This window comes from Podarcis erhardii (genome assembly GCF_964252035.2).
Source record: "Podarcis erhardii genome assembly, chromosome: 8".
Lineage (NCBI taxonomy): Eukaryota > Metazoa > Chordata > Lepidosauria > Squamata > Lacertidae > Podarcis > Podarcis erhardii.
In genome coordinates this window covers 33,629,832-33,647,174 of record NC_138499.1, presented here as the reverse complement: position 1 = coordinate 33,647,174, position 17,343 = coordinate 33,629,832, and the positions used below count along the sequence as shown (strand labels likewise).

The 17,343-nt window shown below is 39.2% G+C and overlaps 1 protein-coding gene and 1 long non-coding RNA gene across 3 annotated transcripts in view; one reads left to right on the top strand and one right to left on the bottom strand.

Moving 5' to 3' along the window:
• The window catches only part of KCNB2 (potassium voltage-gated channel subfamily B member 2), a 236,327-nt gene that overhangs the window by 4,677 nt on the left and 214,307 nt on the right, over positions 1-17,343 (top strand). The gene's annotated exons all lie outside the window — the stretch shown is intronic.
• Positions 3,505-7,778, bottom strand: LOC309349323. 2 transcript variants are annotated; one of them, XR_014159847.1, is made up of 3 exons: positions 6,579-7,778; positions 4,529-4,658; positions 3,505-3,603 (listed from the first exon to the last, which is right to left on the bottom strand). It is a non-coding gene; the product is annotated as an uncharacterized lncRNA (long non-coding RNA). The 2 variants fall into 2 exon arrangements; XR_014159848.1 differs by lacking the exon at positions 3,505-3,603 and having other exon boundaries at positions 3,852-4,658.

Genomic DNA, 17,343 nt, shown 5'->3' with positions numbered 1-17,343 from the left:
CCAATCAGGAGAAAACTGAGCGGGAGGGACAGAGGGGCACCAAGGTGAATGTGGTCCACCTGAAAGATTGCAAGGCGTGCCTACTCCCAAGGATACAGCCAGTTCCTTCCCAACCTGCCCATCCCTATGCACCTCTTTTTGCTGTAGCTTGTAACATACATTGAAGTAATCTCAAGACTGCTGTGAACCCAGTGTTAGCTGCTGGTTGATAGGGCTAGGAAGGAAATTTACATATGGCTGGAACTAGCAGAGTTAGTTTCAAAATCCTATGATATCTTTATTGTTGATTCCCTGGGAGGGATGGTTTATTGTTACTGTTTACCACAGCTTTGTTGCGTCACAATTATCAAAGGGCACTAAGGCGTTCAGCAGGATTAATAAATGCAAGGTAGCTTGGGATGGGACGTTGGAGCACAGGTGTATGATATCCCATTGCAGGGGTGATGGCAGCAGTGTGCCCTAGATTCTCTCTGTGTGAAAGCCACTCAAATGGCATTAAAGCCATTGATGGCCATCACTGATACCCCATGACCCAATTCAACTCCACAGCCTGGGCTGAGTTAAGCAATGTAGCAATGTCAAGCATAGAACCTCAGCCTTATGCCATGCTACTTGCCTTTGTGAAGCTGCATCCAATGATGTGGCTAGTATACTTCCAGCTTGGGTGTCCAGTATGTCTGCTCACTCACAACACCCGCTGTGCTCTATGAGGGATGATAATTTTCTGAAGGAGATTCCTCAAAGGCATTAAGCCTCCCTCCCTCCCTCCCTCTCTCCTCCTTATATTCTATTGGACAAATTGGGATTCTTCTCCAGAAATATGATAGAACATTCTCACACAGTCACCTTTCCCACAGTCAGTTTTTGCATTGTCTTGGTCTAGGTATAGGGCATTTCTTAGTAGTTCAGCAGATTAAAATGCACCTTAAAAAACAACTGGTTTAATAAGATAGTAATATTTTAATCTCCTCTATGTAACCTAAGAACTTTTTAAGTAGAAAATACTACTTTTCCTTCAGTCTGGCCAATGCTAAAATGAAGTCACTCACTGTATTAACAGAAAACTGTAATACAAAAATAGCAACCTAAATTAGAATATAAATGTTGCAGAATATTCTTACTGTAGTTTGAGAAGGTAGATTAGCATTACTTTCACAATTTAAACCCCTTAATTGGTTTAAACTTAATATTAACTGAACTCCAATACTGTATTAACAAGTAATATAGTTCCTAACCCCAAAGGATTACAGTCTCTATAACATGACCAGAAGAATGGGAATAGAAAGTGTTAAAAGTTTGGTCAGAGATGGGATGAAGGGGTGGAGAGGGATATGATGGGAAAAACAAATGTATAGAAGAAAGTTACGGTAATAACCAAAGAGCGCTGAGTGAATTGGTGATCCAAAAGTCACTTTGCAAAATAAAGGTGTATTTACAGAGTGTATTTACAAAGGTGTATTTACAGAGGTGTAAATGAAAAAGGGTTTTGGCTTAATATGTAGAGGTAGCAAGGCCTTTCCTTGGCATGAACAGCATCATGGAACAAGGCACAAAGAGCAGAATGCAAGAAGTGAATGAAGTGGCCTGATATTATGGGCACACGTGGAGTGATAACAAAAAGGGAGATGATAGACAATGAGGACAGAGACACAAGCAACAGCAATATTGTAGCAAAGAGATCTGAATTCATTTAAATATTTTCAGAGCTCGATGATGTGATCATAATGGGATGTAGACTGTGTCTTCTAAAGAAAAGAATAGCATCAAATGCTAAGAGATTTCTTCATTTGTTGATGTTGAAGAAACATATTTTTAAAAATACAAAATACAATGCATGATCATCTTATTGGATTAGCAAAAGCAATATTTTCGTTACCTTTCAAAGAAGTTTTCAGGGGTAGAGGTCTCAGTTCTGCAGAAATAACTCCCAAGACACAGCTATCTGACTCTTCATCTGCTGTTTCTTACGTATAATTCAGTAGGGGAGTGCTGCTCGAAGCTGTGTTATGCTTGATGTTGATGCAAAAGTTATTTATGTAAGAGATGTCTGGCCAATGAACAATGTGGGAGGAGCGTTTGTTTTCAGAATGTCCTCCAGGACCTTATTTTGTTTCAATATTCCATTTTCAAGACTGGCAGCGTTATATCAAGAGAGTTTCTAATGCTTCAACTTGGTTAGGTGGTCACAGGAGGGCATGTGTTGACCTTCTCAGTGAACTAATTGCTTTTAATGGATAGTCTAAACAGCAGTGTACAGGAATACAGTCTGCATAGTTAGAATCACTGTCCTGATAAGTGAATTTTTAAAACTCATGAAAAGGAATGTGATCAGTATCTAATGCATTATGGCATAGTGGAAAGGTTGCACATACTCCCCCCCCCCCCGAAAGTAAATTGTCCCTGTTTGCTTTGCTTTGCATTGAAATGGGGGGGGGGGGAGAATGTTTCCTTCATTAAGTTCATTCTCTAATGCACTTTAAGTTTATATCCAGCAAAAGTATCAATGTGTGTGTCCTTTCAGCATTTTGTTGACATGTTGGCTTTATGAGAACATTTTGCGTGACAGAAAATCTCTTTAAAGAACAGCTGTTGTGGCTACTTGATTAGTCACTTCCCAAACTACACAACTGACTGTTTCTTATTTGGTAAATGATTCCTCTGGTTCTTTAAAGAATCACCTATGTGGTTTGAAGAAACTAAAATACTTTCTTTATATACGTTTACAAAGACATTCAAAACACAAATGGGAAATCTGGAGTACTTTTAAAAATCAGTTGATTTTGCCCCTCTTATTCCATTATTATTTTTTCAAAATACAGCATATTTCCCATTTGTGTTTTGAGTTTCTCTGTGAATATATACAAAGTATTTTAGTATCTTTAAACCCTGCCAGTGATGACTTTGCTCTTGGCAAAATCTTTATTTATGCAATAATACTTAAATACAGTTCTTTTCTTCTAGACAAAAAGGTGCTGGCACTCACCATGAAGTTGTTATATTGTCCCACATTTTTAACCAGTGCTTTTCTTCTAGAAAAAAAGTTGTGGTATGCATACCCTTGAGTACCCCACGGGTGGGGGGGGAGCGCTGCTTACATAGAAGATGTTCTCATTGTTTGTGGCCAAAGTTGGTCTGGTAAATATGGATAATCCGAAATTCCTACCTAAAATATTATTATAACTGTCTTGATTATCCTGAACAGGCCTATTGCTTTGGCATATTCTGATTAACCTTAATACGAGACAATGGAAGGTCTAGATGATTATCACTGTATGCTTCTTACAGATAAGTTCTCATAACCCAGTAGCTAAGTAAGCCTTCAAGTTGCTTGTGTTAAGTAGAATGTGTGAGATTAAAGAATGTACATCTGTATTTTGTGTGGGCCCCTAACAAGTATTATATGGATATAAAATATTTTATCAAATTACTTGCAAGTTCTTTATGAAAATTTAGTTTATTTTATAAAATGATTTATTATTTATTTATTTATACAATAGTGCTAAATGTAACATGCAAGAACACATTTCAGAAGTTTTCTAAATGTTCTTAAGGAGCTAGTATTTCTTTAAAAAGTCTTGCCCAAATGATCTCTCTGAGCTTCTCCTAAAGGAGAAAAGAAGAAAACAAATATATGTAAGGGTAGTATCAGAAGCCTTCTGGATTTCTCTTTGAACTGGATCTAATATTTATACTCATATAGGTAAGCAATAATCCCTAATTTTTAAAAAATGTGAATCTTAACATAAGATTGATGTGTCAGGTTAGGCAAAAATAGTCAAAAAGTGTCAGCAGCTGCAATGACCTGGCTAAAACTAATAGAGGGTGACCTAGATGCTGTTACTTTTTTATAATATAAGACTTGTTAGTCACTTACTATCCAAAGGTCTCCAAACAATTTACATTTAAAAACATAAACATAAATACATTGTACCATAACCCTCCCGAAACCCCTACAGAACTTTAAACAGAATGCACAGAAAGGACAGGAAAAAAGAAAGAATTTATATATCAATCAACACAGCTCCCATACTAAACTATTTGCTATTAAGAGACAAGCAAAATTGTCCATGATGTATCAAGACAAAATTGGAAAATGCTATTGCAAATATATAAAGCAACATAAAGACGTGGCATATGTTTTTAGAGCCTTCATACCAAGTGTCAATATAGACAGATAGAAATCTTTGACTTTTATAAATAGCTGTAAAAAGTTCAACACATTTGTTTTTGGAAAGTCAGTGTTGTTGTAGAAACTGACCACAAGTGCCCAGTATCTGTTACCAATAAAGAATTAGCAGGCACCTTTTCTGGGATCCAGAGACTCTTTCCCAATTTCAGCTGTATGACTTAACTATTGACTTCTGTCCAGAAAAAAAAATCTAGTTATAGAGGATCAGTTATTCAGAGCATATGACAGAAAAGATGAAAAACAATAAAGAAAATATGGCCATTTTCAGGGATGGCGGTATGTAATTCAGAGGTATCAGAGGTCCCAGCACAGGCTGAACAGGTCACTATTTGTGCATACATGCTCCATATTTTCATTTAAGGCAGAATGAACTGTAATCGAAGAGGTACTGTTCAGAAGCCATAGGTGGAGAGTGCCCAAGGATTGCAAAAGGAAATGCTTCAGAGAAAACATGAGGGGCACCTGGGCACTGAAAAATATAAAACAGAAACCAGAGAGGTATTACACTGTACGTATATGAATCTGCATATGTAGTTGTTGTTTTTACCTGCCTATGTAGTGAATTGGAGCGGGTTGATAAATGCAATAGATACTAAAAATGTTGGACTAGGCAACAAAAGAGCCTTTTTAGAGATTTTATGTAAATATTAACGCTGTTCAGTTTGTTCTTTGTATTCTAATTGTCTCAATCTTTACATTAGCTGATATTGTAGTTTGTTGCACTGACTGAGCTACAAATGCTTAGCACTTCTTTCTTGATACCTTTCTAAAAATAGGATAATCAAGCATGATCATTTCATATGAATATTGGATTTTCTTCATGGCAATTTGTGTCTCCTGTCTTCAGCACACACAAATATATATGTGCACTTTATCATTAGCAGCTGCAATGTGGGTGTGGCTATATCTTAAAGAGTTCTATCCCATCTTCCATTGTTGCCAGTTCCAGGTCAGGTTAGAAGCGTAAAATATAATTGCTTCTGAGTTTGTGGGTGCCAGACTTCTAATCCTTGGATCTAGCAACTGTTGGAATTTAATCAAGGCTTGGTGTGTTAAACTGGATGCCAGACCTCTCAAATCATTGGATCCAGCAAGTGTTAAGGGGCAAAGGTAGGTGCATAACTCAGAATAACTGACAATGGTCGTACACCAAAAGAAATAAATGCTTTCATTTGTGGACTAATTTCTTCATTTGATATAGTGTAGAGTTCACATTATTGTCTAAGAACAATCCTTTTAAGTAAAATGGGCACTCAGAACTTGTGTTTTAAAATCAGATGCACCTCATGTATCACACAGGTCAGGAACGCTCTCTTTCATTTAAAACTGAGGCTCGCAGTTGCATAGCTACAAAATGAATGTAATAAATATTCTAGCAGCACAGTTTGCCTTGGAATGGGCAGAGTAGTGTCTGCATTTCCATTATAAATCCATTATAAAGGGAGCAATTTTTCATACTGAAATCTGTCCATAAATATAGCTGTGACTACAATCGAGTACGTACCTGATACAAAATTCAAACGTTTGCTTGATGGAACTTGAAGACAAAGAACTATTTAGACAGATTGAACATTACTTCAACTTATTAAGCCAAATAATTAGAGTGATTGCTGTTTAATGTTTTTGTAATACTTGAATTTTATTTTTATATTATATATATATATATATATATATATATATATATATATATATATAAATTTTATTTCTTTTCCATTTAATAATATACATTCACACCATTATTATCCACTTTACCTCCCTGCCTCTTTAGAGCCTCTCGACTTCCAGTCATAATATTTGAATTTTTAGCAAGTTAACAGGACTTCCATTGTTCCTTTTTCTCTACGTTCACAGGAAGTTGGGTTCATACTTAACATTAAGCCACACTATGGCTTGGAGTGAATGAGTACGCATGCTGGTGCTTAGTGAGAAATTTGTGGCTGCCTCTCTTCTCTCCCTCCTTTGCGATTGCCAGGTGCTAAGCCATTGTTTGGCTTAGTGCTATGCCAAACAAACTATGGGCTGCAACCAAGGTTTGTTCTTGACTTAATGTTCATGGTTTAATCAGAAGACACAAACTATAAAATATACATATGAAGATATAGCCAGCCAAACTATAAGGAGAATTCTGGGACCCAGGGAGAAAAATGGGCACATGGAGTGAGGTTACAGTTGATGATATAAAGAAAGCAGGCAAAACAGTACAAAGGATCTAACTTTGTATGGCTTCAGATTTATTATATATTTATGCTCTGCCTTTGTTCCTGACAGGACTCAGGGCAGCTTATGGATAAAAACAAGAACCACTAAAAAAATATAAAAATCCATCATTAAAATACAAAATAGAATTAAAGCTATGTATCACATCTGTTTAAAACATACCAATAATTACAATAAGGCGCTAGCCCTTTAATTAAAAGCAGTCAGTTCATAGAAGCCTGTTGGAACAAGAAGGTCTTCACTTGCTGATAGGACAGCAAGGAGGGACCCAATTAACTTCTCTCCTGTGTCCCCGCCAAGTGTGCCTGTGAGGATGGTGGGACAAGTGCTTTTTTCCCTAGAAAAAGATGTGCTGGAACTGAGTTCCAGTGAGTTCCGGCTGAAAAAAGCACTGGGTGGGACCAAGAGAAGGACCATCCTTGAAGATCCCAAAGCATGGGCAGGTTTGTATGAGGGAATTCGGTCTTTCAGATACCTAGGACCTAAGCTCATCATCATGAAGCTATATTGAATGAGGCCATTTAGCTCAGTTCCTAAATGAGAAACTAAATACAGAAAATTGAATATACACTATTATCTGTTGCTGTTAAAATGCTAACCATAAGCTCCATCAGATTTTCTATTTCTAGTGACTGGAAGCAGTTACATCTCTCAGGTGTAATTTCATTACATTGTTCATAAAAACACTATTAAGTAACACCCAATCAACCTTATGCATAGCAGTTATACAGAAGATTCCCCTGGTAGTTAGTGGGATTGCTGTGATGCTCAGTATGCTCAACAGTTTCTGTTAAAATCAATTTGCTATCTTAACTGCCACAGTATGGCATTCATTGGAGAAGTAGGATATACATATGTGAAAGGTATACAAACAGGAGGAGGTGTGGTAGTTGGTGGATATTAAAAATGAGGGCAGGAGGGACAGGAGTCTTGGGTAGGAGATAAAGAGGATAGGAGAAGAGGTGCCTCTTCTACAGTGCATTTTGCATGCTTCCGTTTAGCTCAACACAGCTCAACACAGGAAAGTGCCTGAAGGCAAAAGGCTGGGGCCTTCTGAGGCAGTGGATAGGGACACACTACCACAGCTGGCCCTGGGCCTGTAGGCCCCCATTAACTTTTTTGTGGCTCAGCACAGGCTCAGGACTGTCATCGTAATTTCCCCACAATGCAGTGCTGTTGCATAATTCACGGGCACTGCATTGTGGATAAATCAAAGTAAGTGAGATTGCACTGGCATGGGCCCAGCATGGCCGTCAGCACTGATACTGCATTCTGGTGAAATTCAAATGGTGGCCATGCCAGTGAGACCAGCCATGTGAGCTCCCATTCACCACTGGACCATCTCCACCAGCTATACCCTTAAAGTGAGGGACCAACTGGGGGCCACTAGGGGGCGCATTGGAAGATGGCCGACAATACCATCTCTCCGACCCACACGGGGTAATTAAGAGGCTGTTATGGGAGTAGGCAGCCTCCCTTGTTGCCCAAAGGAAATGGGGAACACTGCCCTTGCCTGCTGTGCCCATAAATCACCCCCTAATTTGAAAGAAGGGGGTGAGGGCCCTAGGCAGAATGCCCCTGTGGACCTCGGCTCTCCTGGACGCTGTCTCTGATCGTGCACCAGTTGCAGCAATTTGGAATAATTAATTACAAAAGAAGCAAATGCACATATTTCAAGTGAAGAAGGGAAGTGAAGTCTGCTAATTTAAGTGACCTCTGTGAAAGAAGACGACGGGCTGGAGAAACAGGAATATTTTACAATGAAGATACACCAAAGGCGGGGTATGTTGACAACGGGGCTGAATGGGGGGGGGACCTTTTTTTACTTTCCTTCTATGTGATTTACAAGAACCCCTCCTCATTAGAACCGTCAGTTGAACTGACCCAAGCAGGATGATTAAGGTCTGTGTGGAGATAAACTTTAACCAAAAGTATGCTTTATGGAGACCGAGAAGCAATAAGAGCTTTTGGGAATGTCGCAGCAATTAATTCAGAGTCGCCATCTTGCCAAAGGATTTATAGCCGGGAGGAAGAACGGATTTGTTTTCATACTGCATTCCTAGTGAATCCCCTCAGAGGTTTTGAGAAAGGAGGCAGATTGGTGAAGATTAATGACGCTAAGACTGTTTTGATGTATGGAAGTGATGTTATATGGAAAACGTCTGGATATGGCTACTGGATAAAAAAAATAATATCCACGCAGGATTACAAACTGTTCTAATCAGCTTGCGGAGACTATCAGAGGTCACAAAGAGAAAGGAAAAATATATGAAAATAACAACAAGAGATGTGGAAAAATAATAAGAAAGGACTGGATAGTACTGTGGACATCATAAGGTTAGATTTGTGGACATTAAAACAGCAGTAAGAAGCAAGAAGTTGATTGGATCCCTTCGGAACTTGAAATATGGGTACCCCCAACAAAAAATTAAAATTTGGCTGTGTAATTTGGAATTTATGTAATTTGGTTTGATTTGATGTGATTGGTCGGTTAATAAAAAATTATTCTTAAAAAAAATAATAAATAAAGTGAGGGACCAACTACAGTTGAGGGATCCACTCCTGAAACCTGCTGCCAGCCCTGTATATTTTGGAAATCATAGGCCAGGATTCACCAACCTTTTTTGACCAGTGACCATGATTGGAATTTTGAGGAAGTGCTGTGGGTGCTAGTCACAAAACGCTGCTGTGGCATAACACAAAATGGTTGCTACATCTAAACAAATAAGACTACCACAAAATGGTGTGGGCATCCCCACCCCTATCAGCCACTCCATCAATGCAAAAAAGGCATCTACAGCAGCCATTGTCATGTTCTCTCACAGAGAGAAGCTCTTTGCACCAATCCTGTTCAGAATAGAAGGAAGGCTGGGTTTCCAAGTGTAAAAGGGACGTGCTCAGTGTAGAAGAGGCTAAGCCAGTGCAAACAGGAACTCAGCAGGAAGAAGAAATACCATGCATTGTGGAATTTTAAGAAGATTTATACTGAGGCTCCACATGAAGTACTGGTAGCTGCAGGCATTATGCTGGTGATACTACTGCATGCCATTTAAGCACAAGGATCAATATTGTTTTTATTTGTTATTCTGGGATAGGTCAGTCAGTAGAGCATGAGATACTTATTCTCAGCATTGTGGGCTCAATCCCCACATAGGACAGAAAGATTCCTGTATTGCAGAGGGTTGGGCCTAGATGACGCTAGTGGTCCCTTCCAACTCTAAATTTCTATGATTCCTCTTCAGGGAAATAGCAAAAGAAAAGAAAGAAAATGGTAAGTTACTCCAACTGAGGTCCTGGTCTGGAAGTGAACCAACAGATACTGTGAGCATGTTAAATATTCTTCATATGGGCTGTGAAAGTCTCACACAGCTGGCTGAATTTGTATGTAAAATAATTTAATAAAATGGCTCTTACTAAGTTTTTTCTAGATAACGAAGCACTGTTTTAAAAAATAATAATCCATAAACACAGTTCCTGAGACTTAGTTGTTTATTTTGTCTTTGTGGTGCATGGAATGCATACACAATTCATGATAACACATATTTACTACCATTTTATATACCTAAGTAGAAAGTAAGTGTGTCGTGCTCCCAGTAAAACAGAACTATATTTCTTAGTTTGAGGAGGCTAGCTTCCCATTCTGAAAAAGAACCATGCCCCATATTGGATTCTGTTTGCCTTTGTATGTTGGTGTTAGCATTCAGATGTGTACTTAACTGACAGATCTTGGCTGATTCCTATTCTGTGTACACATTACCTCTTGTATATAATGTTTTAAAAATCTCTGTTTAATTTACATGAAGATGAACATGTTTATACAAGCACCAGGTGTGGTGTACTAATGGACTGTGGTAAAGGGTAGGGGGAAATGCACTAAGTGTCATAGCATATTTCATCTCGTTTGCAGAAATGGATAAGATGCTTATTTTAGGCATCTGTGTTAAAAGCATTAGCTGGGTGAGAGAAGAAAACCTAGGAAATGGAAACATTTTGAAAGGCTGCTTTCACATTTCCAGTGTCTGGCTTTCCAACTGGATCTTAAAATGTTGGCTGGGGGTTTAAATCGACAGATTTGCCCATCCCTACTCAGGTCACTGCCTCTCCTTTCTCTCTTCATTTTATGGTAAAAAATTAATTTCTTAACAAGGAGTTGGCATGACTGCGCTTTTCACTGTAGACACCCAGAGGCATGCCTAGGGGCTCATGAAACCTCCTCCACCAGGTGCACAGGTCCAGGAGCACAAAAATTACCTATCAGACGATGGAATTATGCGTGTGGCAATGCGCCACACACTGTTGCCACAAGATCAAACACAAGAGAAGCTTCCATGGCACAAAGGCATGAGATTTTATTCACCCTTTCTCTTCACCTCGCCCTCACTCCAGATGTATTTGCGTCACATAAAATGTACTAATTTCTAATTTTTGTGGGGGGGTTGCCGAAACAGTTTTTTTTAAATTTTTATTAAGTACAAATTAGAAAACATACATATTTACAACAAAAGAAAATACAAAAGAAAAAGAAAATACATATAACCAAGGAAAAAAATTAGAGAATAAAATTAGATAAAGAAATTAGAGAAATAGTTCTTTGAAAAGGGTGCAAGGGCAAAATGGAAGAGTAATGAAATCCCCTCTATACAAGATTGGATCCAAAAGCTGACAGAGTATGCTGAATTAGATGGTTTATCAGAAAAAATAAAGAATAAATCAAAACAGGAATTTGTTTCAAAATGGGAGGTTTTCAAAGAATATCTGAAAAATAAATATAGTAGTTTAAATTCTGTTGCAGCATTCGAGGAACTTCAGTAATAGTTGCAAGGTAGATTTATTGAGAATAAGTTTAATTATGATAAAAGTGTGTATTGGCAATAAGTAATATGAATTTGAAATATGGAATAGACGGGAGGTTGGGTCTTTAGTGTTAAGACCAATAGATGTTTTATTGTTTGCTAAGAAAATTATGTGTCTATGGTTATTTTTGTAATTTGTGTGTAATTTGGTATTTGTGTTTTTTTCCTGTTTTTTTCTTTTTTCTTGTTGTATAAATAAAAAACTTTATTTAATAAAAAAAAGAAAGAAAAGGGTGCAAGGGACCAAAGGATGCATCTGTAGATACCTTGTTTGTAGAATCTGCTAATTTATTTTGTTATGAAGCTAAACTTGTCTACCTCTTGATAATAGAATCTGACTTTGATAATCCTATATCATCCCCCTAATTTCTTGTGCATGGCTTTATATCAAGATGCGTATATGTGCATGCATGTAAGTGTAAAAAAAATTCAGCAAGAGGAGAATTGCATCTGTTCTTGAAACATGTTAATGTTTAAACATTACATGGGACATGAGGGACCTCTGATGATCCTAGAAAGTACAATATGTGGGTTTGTTGAGGTTGCATTTCTGTACTCATTTACCTAAATTCAAAACCCCATTGTACTCAAAGGGACTGATTTCTGAGTAGGCGTGTACAGGACTGCACTGCATGTGACCTTAGAACAAATTCCACATGTTTGCCAGCTGACAGAGAATGCTCATTTCTTCCGGGTAATTGGGCTGAAAAGTTCTGGGAATTGGGGAAGAGTTCGTCCTCCCTCCCTCCCTTCATCATCTTCTTATTGACCTTCAATGTCCACAAAAAAACTAATGTAGGAATATATGGCTGGCAGACTATGAAAACATTGTGTGTTCTAATAAATCTTGCAGACTTTTTATTGTTATTGCAAGGCTGACTTCAAGCACTTACCTAGATCGGTAACTATCAAATCTATCTCAAGTTGTCCAGATCAAATAGCCAGAGATAAGGCAGCATTTCTCGCTTCTTGTTGTATAGCAATTTGGAAGAGAGAGGAAATCCACCAAAGTTTGAAGCAAAGTTCATGCTAATATACCACATTGTAACCCCTTGCCCTGCACTTTGCTCTTTTGGTTTGGCCATCAGGCAGCTTGCTGGGTAATGATATAGTCTGAGTTCCGCTGCTCCCTTTCCCAATAAAGACAATCATTTCCTAATGTAGTTTTCAATTGCTTTGGGAGTCGGGGGAGTCAAGGGAGCCCTTCTAATTGTGGCTGAACAATCTGAACAGTGCCATTTTCAAACTTTTTCCTCTGAGGGCAGCAGGATGGAGATCAGTTCCTTTTAGCTTTTAACATTATAGTGTTCAGATTTTAAAGCTTTTATGCCAGTGTTGAAGCCTTTGCTTCACTTTTTTGGGGAAAAAATCAAATGGGAACTGGCAGAGAATTGTGAAGTAGCAGATTTAGCAAGCAACGTTAATGAGCACTTAAAGTTTGGTAGTTACCACAAAAGACTGATAAACAATATTCACTGGGGGGGTAGAATGAAGATAGTGAATAAAGAAAAAGTAGTTTTGAAATCCTAGAATGGAGCAAGGAAGATAACTGGCCTGGGATTCTGGATGGATCAGCAAAAGGAAGTACAGGCAGCAACCATTTTATGTGCATCTGATATGTGCACCTCCTAGAGCAAAAGCCTCCTAGGAGGCTTAGTTTGGTTATAATCAAGTATACATTTCCAGAGTTAATGCTAAACATTACTTTTGTTAAATGAGCCACCAAAGCCACTACACAGCCATGAAAATTTGTGTCCCAGGCTTTTTAGACGCCTCTACTCATGTACTATGTGAAATCAAAGGGGCACATGGTTGCCAGACGAACTATATTAGCATTATTTTCATCTCTCCTACCCCACTATTTGGAGTTTGCAAGCTGCAGAGAAAGGGGTTGGGATCAGAGTACCATGTGGGCAGACAGGCTGTAAAAGGGACAGAGAACATGGCATTTTGCTGTTTTGGGGTAAAGACTGCTGTGCCTATGGGAGAAGCAAGAGATTATCTTGGAATGTGAATGCTATGAATTTCCTCCTTCTAGACTCAGGTTGTATATATGTATAAATAAACCGTATGTACTAAAGACACCACAGTCTCTGCTATGCCTCATTTCCAAAGGAAACACAGACCTGGACTCCTGGAATCTCACATCGCTCTGAGATTGGGGTAGTATGTAACAGTACAATATCAGAATGAGCTGAAAACAGGGTTGTAGTCATTAGTACTGTTTAAATGACCAATTAAGTCAGAGCATTGGCCTGTAAGCAATAAAATATATTTGTTGCCATTGAATGTCATGCAAAGTTTTTGATTATTTTGAATATTTCCTATACTTCCTAAAACTGGCCAGGTTGGAATAGCAGCTTCACATACAGCTGCCTATGGGAGAAATTTGGGTTCTGAGCCAAATCTAAATTGCATATTTTTATCAATTAAACATTCAAAATAATGAAGATGCTCAACTACTTTTTCTGCCTTTTGACAAATGCTCAAAGAACAACTTATAGCAACCATTGGATGGCAGTGTTTCTGTAGTATAGTTGAGAAAGTACACTGAAATAAGTTGTGGCAAAGAACTGTCAATTATTTCTGAGATTTTGTGAGCCACAACTATAGCTGTGGTGTACTAGAACACATTTATTTATTTATTTATTTATTTATTTATTTATTTATTTATTTGAGGTATTTTTGCCTACTCTTTATTTTAAAAATCCCAGAGTAGGGTACTATATCTCAGATGTAAGATATATACAATGTAAAAACTTCATCAACAAGTCACACGGATCCAGCAAGGCAGGCAAACCCATCTCCACCAATGACCAAGTTTACCTGGATAATATTACATAGATTGTAGCAGCATTCCAAGCACAGGTGACATATTGTGTTGAAACCCTTGTAATTTTTTTAACTGGTTTTTAACATCTTTTATTGGCCTGTTCTCTGTTAACTGGTGGTAGTTGTTCCTCTGGAATTGAAGGCTGATTTTAGCTGCTTGGCTTATTGTGTTTACTGATTGATTAGTTGTATTGTTATATTGGATTGTTTTAACTTTTTATTGTACATTGCCTAGAGGAATGTGAGCTCAGTAGCAACTCATCCTTGTTTGTTTTCAGCATCTAGTACTCCAAGGGTACAGTGCCTACAAATATTGAGGCTGTTTAGCTTTCTGCACCGAGCAACCCCCACAAACTGCTATGCTGCAGAGGGTCTCGGTGATGCATAAGGGCAGACCTCTGAGTGCTGCCTAGACCTGCTGCTGAGGAATTGTAAAGAAAAGGGATTCCTCTCCCTTACTTTCACTATCTACATACTGGGGATGCAGATGAACTATTCAAGAAAAGCCCTGGATGTTCCCCTCCCCATTTGTACAGGGGTTTAAAAAAAAAAATCAGGGTAACACCTTGGGATAACAACCTGAGCTATCATTTTCTGGAGCTTGGTTATATAAACAAGTCACAAACATTATTTTGCCACGTTCTCCTTCTAAGCCAAGAAAGCAGTGGCAGCAGAAGTTTTATGCATCTTTTAGCAAAGTGATGATGATCTCCGGCGAGCTAGGGACAAAGGTGAGAGTTGTTTCCTAGTTCTGCTGGATCTCTCAGCGGCCTTTGATACAATCAACCATAACATCCTTCTGGACCGTCTAGAGGGACTGGGGGCACTGTTATACAGTGGTTTCGCTCCTTCCTCCTGGGCCGTGTTCAGAAAGTGGTGGTGGGGGATGAGTGTTCAGACCCCTGGGCCCTCACTTGTGGGGTGCCTCGGGGTTCCATCCTCTTCCCCCATGCTTTTTAACATCTATATGAAGCCGCTGGGAGAGATCATCAGGGGGTTTGGACTGGGTGTCCATCAATATGCAGATGATACCCAGCTCTACCTCTCTTTCAAATCAGAACCAGTGAAGGCGGTGAAGGTCCTGTGTGAGTGCCTGGAGGCGGTTGGAGGATGGATGGCGGCTAATGGATTGAAGTTGAATCCTAACAAGACAGAAGTACTGTTTTTGGGGGACAGGGGGCGGGCTGGTGTGGAGGACTCTCTGGTCCTGAATGGGGTAACTGTGCCCCTGAAGGACCAGGTGCGCAGCCTGGGAGTCATTTTGGACTCACAGCTGTCCATGGAGGCGCAGGTCAATTCTGTATCCAGGGCAGCTGTCTACCAACTCCACCTGGTACGCAGGCTGAGACCCTATCTGCCCGCGGACTGTCTCGCCAGAGTGGTGCATGCTCTAGTTATCTCCCGCTTGGACTACTGCAATGTGCTCTACGTGGGGCTACCTTTGGAGGTGACTCGGAAACTACAACTGATCCAGAATGCGGCAGCTAGACTGGTGACTGGGGGCGGCCGCCGAGACCACATAACACCGGTCTTGAAAGACCTACATTGGCTCCCAGTATGTTTCCGAGCACAATTCAAAGTGCTGGTGTTGACCTTTAAAGCCCTAAACGGCCTCAGCACAGTATACCTAAATGAGCGTCTCCACCCCCATCGTTCTGCCTGGACGCTGAGGTCCAGCGCCGAGGGCCTTCTGGTGGTTCCCTCATTGCGAGAAGCAAAGCTACAGGGAACCAGGCAGAGGACCTTCTCAGTAGTGGCGCCCGCCCTGTGGAACGCCCTCCCAACAGATGTCAAAGCGATAAACAACTACCTGACATTCAGAAGACATCTTAAGGCAGCCCTGTTCAGGGAAGTTTTTAATGTGTAATATTTTAGTGTATTTTTGGTTTCTATGGAAGCCGCCCAGAGTGGCTGGGGAAACCCAGCCAGATGGGCGGGGTACAAATAATAAATTATTATTATTATTATTATTATTATTATTATTATTATTAAGTGTCAGGTGAATAATATTTTAACATTCTTAGCTTAGAAAATAAGCTACTGAAGATTAGTTGTTAAGAGACAAAAGCCAGGCTGGTGAGTTGTAGCAACACAGGAACCATAGTCTAATGAGTATATGAACTCTCTTTACAGTTGACCTTAAACCATGGTGTACACTGACTTTTAATGACTTGCATACACCAAAAGCTGTTTTCAGATTTTCCCACATGCACCTCTGATAATGTTCAGAAGTATCTTGCTATTAAAGCACTATGCCAAAACCAACATATATATTTTTTAAATTCATTGCTGCCAATTGGATACTTAGCTGGTGATGGAATACTTCATTATCCATAAGTACGGATGGGATTGAGATAAGAATTTGCTATTAATGACTGTTTCGCAACTGCTTCGTTGTGGCTGAAGAACATTTGGCTCACTTGTAAAACCGTGATAGTACTCTCTGCCTTTGTTTGTAAATACCTATGTCAGCAGAGCTGTGGGCTAATAATTTAAATGAATGTTGTTGTTGTTGTTGTTGTTGTTGTTGTTGTTGTTGTTGTTGTTGTTGTTGTAAGTTTACTCCAACATATCCGGAGGGCATTAGGTTGGCAAAATACTAGACAGACCTTTCTTTCTTTCTTTCTTTCTTTCTTTCTTTCTTTCTTTCTTTCTTTCTTGAATTCTAGGAAGGCTTTTATACTCATTGGTGCACTCAAACCTTGCAGAAAGCAGGACTGAACTCCTTTCACATCAGGTTGGCCATTGTCTTTCCTCACCACCCTCTCAGGCCCACTTTGACAGGTGGGTATGAAATCTCTTCAAGGAACACAAGAAGCTTCCTTATACTGAGTCAGACCATTGGTCCATCTATACCTGGAGTATACCACATTGGCCACCCCCAGATCATGGAGTATAGCAGGATGGCATAGCAAATGGGTTTGGGCAAATTAGTCAATTTTAGTTCCACTTCATTTCTAATATAACATAATATACACCTTTTTTGCTAGCAATATCCCTAAATATGAGTTTTATTTACACCTTACCCTACTATACGCATTCTTATACATGTATTTTGGCTAGAGAACTGTGTCACAAAATTTAGAGAAGGGTGAATTTTGAAAGATAGTGACAGTTTTGATTTAGATCTTATATTGGCTAAGTTCACATTAATATGTGGATCAAATTGAATTTGTATACAGTGGTGCCTCGCAAGACGAAATTAATTCGTTCCGCAAGTTTTTTCTTCTTGCGAGTTTTTCGTCTTGCGAA